Consider the following 4,335-nt stretch of genomic DNA (forward strand, 5'->3'; position numbering starts at 1 on the left):
GGCTTTTGCCCACCAAATGCTTTTGGACCACAAATCCCATCTTCCCTCACTGGTCATGTTGACTGGGGATAATGGGTACTGTAGCCCAACCTATCAGGAGGGCAAAAGGTTGGGGAAGGTCCCAGAGTCCGGCCCTTTCATTAGGCACAGTGAGTCGCTTTGCTCTGGTGGCAGATTGGGAAAGGCCATCCCCGCCCGCTGGCGGTCTCTGCTGCTCCCTGCCTGTGGCCAAGAAAGCTGACATTAAGCACCAGCAGGGCACCATTGTCTCCCCCTTCCGTCCCACACAGCCCAGCTACACTGTCAGGAAGGCAGAGCGCATGAACGCTTGGGAAGCAGTGGCACAGGTGCAGCTGAGCTCCTCACATGGAGAGTGGAACCAGAAATGGGCCTTTGCTGCCCACTGGTCAAATTCTTCTGTGTCTTTGAAAGGGGGAGGAAAAGCCCTGTTTTATGTGGGGCTGAAGGCAGCAGACTGGGGAAGCGAAGTTGCTCCTCGTCGTTATCATCTCTTTGTGCCCGTGAGCGTTCCCTCCTGCGTTAAAAGCAAAGGCACAGAGCACTTCCTTTGCAGCAAAGCAGGCAAAAACAATTGGAGCGTCTTCGCCATTTGCTTTTCAGCGGTGGGTCCATGTTTAAACAGGCTCCTATGTAACGTGGGAGGGTTTCTCTCTCTCTCCTGCTGTTGTCGTCGCCAGCTTAGGCTGCAATCCTGCATGTATCAGCCTCATTGAACTTGGTAGTTGCTTCTGACTAATTGCACCTACCCACTTTGAAAATTCCTTGCAGATCGACGTCCCATGCAGATTTGGTTTGGAGGCCTCCAAGACAGTTTTTAAAAATCCCCTGCATAAAGAGTTGAGGTTTTGGCCTGGACAGCTGATGCCCACCTTTTAACATCCATGTACAAAAGGAGGGAAGGGATCTGGTACTTTTGATAGTTGTGTGGAAGAGGGAAATTGTAATGAATGCTGCTTATGCAGGTGTGAGAAAAGCATATGGAATGATATTCCCTGTTACAGGAAACTTGTTCTCTGTTATCTAGTAGTCCTCCTTTGGGCAGCGTATTTAGTGGGACTGCCACCTTTTATTCCTGGTAGGGTTCTTGTGTCTTTAAGAATTTAATTCTTAAAGACACATTTAATAACAGTGTGTTCCCATACATGTATTTGTTGTTGTTGTTGTTCAGTCGCTAAGTCGTGTCTGACTCTTCGTGACCCCATGGACCATAGCACGCCAGGCCTTCCTGTCCTCTGCCCTCTCCCGGAATGTGCTCAGTTTCATATTCATTGCATCTGTGATGCTATCTAGCCATCTCATCTTCTGCCGTCCCCTTCTCCTTTTGCCTTCAATCTTTCCCAGCATCAGGGTCTTTTCCGGGGAGTTTTCTCTTCGCATTAGGTGGCCAAAATATTTGAGCTTCAGCTTCAGGATCTGTCCTTCCAATGAGCACTCACGGTTGATTTCCTTTAGGATGGACTGATTTGACCTCCTTGCAGTCCAGGGGACTCGTAAGTCTTCTCCAGCACCTATACATGTATACTCAGAAGTAAATCCAATGGAACTTACTCCCATTAATGGCAGTATAAGGGGCTGTTCGCACCTACTGGCAGCAGATCGTGGGTTGATTAACCCAAAATTTGCCATGGCAGATGCTGGGTACGTCCCGCAGCCTTTTTGAATATTCAACCCCTGATGAGGTCAACTGGGGATTGCTACATGACATCCAAACCTGAATGCTATAGGTTAATTGTGAGCTAAACAACCCACAGTTAACCAAACTACTATTTGGAGGTTGACTGTGGATTGTTTAACCCAGGAGTAACCAATAGTGCCCAGGTTTGGACATCACATTGCAACCCCAGATCAGGGATTGGAATATTCAAAATGGCCACAGAATGCACTGTGGCAAATTGTGGGTTAAGTAACTCATAACAGCGGCCACACAATCTGCCACTGTTACATGTGAATGTTGTCTAAGTGAAACTCTTCCCTGTATGCAGATGCCCTGACAGGAAAAGACCGGGGGCACAATCCTATGCATGTTTAGACAGAAAAAAGTCCTACAACTCCCAGCAAGCCCCTTATTTTGGAGTGTGCAAGGACAAGTGAGCGTGTCAGCTTTCAAATGCTCATCCTGTTCCAGTACACTAAGCCACGTTCTCCATGACATGTGAACCCAGCGCTCTGGGTTGCTGAGGGAGAAACAAGCCAGAGTTATAGCCCAAGAACAAACCATAGGATCAAATTCTGGGTTATTTCCAGTGATGCAGCTAGGCAATTTAAGGCCCTGCACTTAATGATATGACAGGGGGGTCATTCACAGCCAAATACACAGCCATGTGTATTTCTTCCGTTGTGAAGCACAGAATGTTTCTCTTCACTGCCATTCTATGCTTTAAAACTGCTTTGACATTCCTGATACGTTAGAACAAGGAAACTGTTTCCCAACCCTGATTTTTTAAACAAAACAATGATCTGAGCAGGTGAAGTCTGGAATAAAATGGGAGTTTGCTTCCTCTGCCCTCATCACTTGCCACTCTCTGGGTGGTCATTCCACCCCCACCCCCAGGGCTACAAGTCCCTAGACTTCGGCTCCAAGGTCCAGGCCCGACTGCTCCGCGATGTTCAAACCCAGACATTTGGACTGTTGAGGGAGAAACAACCCAGAGTTATAACCGCAAAACAAACCATGGGTTCAAGCTCTAACTTATTTCTCTCAAACACAACCGAGAGTTCCGGGCACACCGGAAGCAGGTGAGTGGTTAGGAGCCAGGATGCTCACTTGCATCCATGCTCATAAACTGTGGGTTGTTTCATCCTGTGAACCGTGTCACCCACTGACCTGGTTCACATGACATGCAGCCCACTGTGGCTTAATTTAGAATCATGGAATAGTAGGGTTGGGCCTACATCGAGTCCAACCCCCTGCTCAGTGCAGGAATCCAAGTCAGAGCATCCCTGACAGGTGGCTGTCCAGCCTCGTCTTGGATGCCTCCAGTGTGGGAGAGCCCACCACCTCCCTGGGTCATTGGTTCCATTGTAGTATTGCTCTAACCATCAGGACGTTTTTCCTGGTGTTCAACCGGAATCTGGCTTCCTGTAACTCGAGCCCATTATTCCGTGTCCTGCACGGGTGATCGAGGAGAGATCCTGGCCTTCCTCCCTGTGACAACCTTTCAAGTACTTGAAGAGCGCTATCCTATCTCCCCTCAGTCTCCTCATCTCAAGGCCAAACATGCCCAGTTCTTTCAGTCTCTCTTCATAGGGCTTTGTTTCCAGTCCCCTGATCATCCTCGTTGCCCCCCTCTGAACCCTCTCCAGTTTGTCCACATCCTTCTTAAAGTGCGGTGCCCAGAACTGGACACAGTACTCAAGATGAGGCCTAAGCAGAGGGGAAGTAGTACTTTACATGATTTGGAAGCTATGCTTCTATTAATGCAGCCCAAAAGAGCATTTGCCTTTTTTGTAGCCACGGGGGCTGTTGAGTTGGGCCGGGCACCCATGAGTGTCATTTCTGCATGGTGCCCGCAGGTGTCCAACTTGCCATGCGTGAACCTGTAGCTTGTTTCAGGGTTATTTGAGGGCTGTTCCTCAAACAACCCCTGCCACCTGGGTTGGCATGACATGACAAGCCACGGCAAGTTGGGCACCTTTGGGTGCCAGGCAGAAATGGTGCCTGAGGGTGTCTGGCGCTATGCGACTGCCCCTACAGATAAATTAAGCCACAGCGGGAACAGGCACACTCTCTCAGCTGCACCTAACTGATGGGCTTCTTTGTATGGGGATAGAAAGGGGGAGAAATAAAAGGCAACATCTACCCCCCCCCCGATCTCCCAGGAGGAAGGGCAGGATTTAAAACGGCCATCCCCCGCTGACGTGGCACCGTCTAGTGCTGCTGGACTCCATCCACCATCATGTCCTTATATCCCAGCTTTCCCCCCTAGAACCTGGCACCCTCGAAAGGTGCCAGACTACATTCCCCATCATCCCCACTCAGCATGGGGTGCTAAACTGCATCTCCCCTCGTGTCCTTATATCCCAGCCTTCCCTGCCCCCCTGCCAAACCTGGCACCCTCAAGCGGTGCTGGCCTACATTCCCCATCATCCCCAACCAGCATGCTCTACTCCATCTGCCGTCATGTCCTTATATCCCAGCCTCCTTCACCCCCCCCCAAACCTGGCGCCCTCCAGAGGTGCTGGACTCCATCCACCATCATGTCCTTATATCCTAGCCTCCCCTCCCCCAAACCTGGCACCCCCCCGGTGGTACTGAACCTCGTCTCCCATTATCCCCCGCCAGCGCGGGGACCGTGCTGGGTGGTGCGTGTGCGT

This window comes from Heloderma suspectum, chromosome 2 (assembly GCF_057233095.1).
Source record: "Heloderma suspectum isolate Gila_16-S chromosome 2, 16-S_ref, whole genome shotgun sequence".
NCBI lineage: Eukaryota > Metazoa > Chordata > Lepidosauria > Squamata > Helodermatidae > Heloderma > Heloderma suspectum.